This window comes from Alligator sinensis, unplaced genomic scaffold (genome assembly GCF_000455745.1).
Source record: "Alligator sinensis unplaced genomic scaffold, ASM45574v1 scaffold86_1, whole genome shotgun sequence".
Lineage (NCBI taxonomy): Eukaryota > Metazoa > Chordata > Crocodylia > Alligatoridae > Alligator > Alligator sinensis.
In genome coordinates this window covers 3107389-3107816 of record NW_005841971.1, presented here as the reverse complement: position 1 = coordinate 3107816, position 428 = coordinate 3107389, and positions in this window count along the sequence as shown.

The window sequence follows — 428 nt, the reverse complement described above, 5'->3', positions numbered from 1 at the left end:
GGGGGGGAAGAGGGGGACGACTCCGGCCCTGAGCGCTGTCCCCGCATACAGCGCCCTCCCTGCTGCGCCGCCCTCCCCGGTGCCAGCGGGACGAAAGGCCTCATCTCCTGCACGGCGCGAAGGGGCGGTGAAGCCTGGGCACGCCAGCAGCTTAAAGGCAACTGAAGCCCAGGGGAGCTTTTGCAGGCGAGAAGGGCCCCCGGGGGCTGCGTCAGGCCACCACAGGGCTCAGGAGCTGGGTGCTCCATGAACACGAGGCGGTCACAAATCACAGGTTCCCATTGCCCAGTGTCAGGGGGCAGAGAGGATGCTAAGAGAGAGAGTGAATAGGGTACCAGCAAGGGTTTTTTCCACTGTTCCCCTGTCCTTGCCCCACCTGCCTTGGACTGCCAGCCTCTGAGTGAGCTTGGGTGCTGAGACCAGTGGTC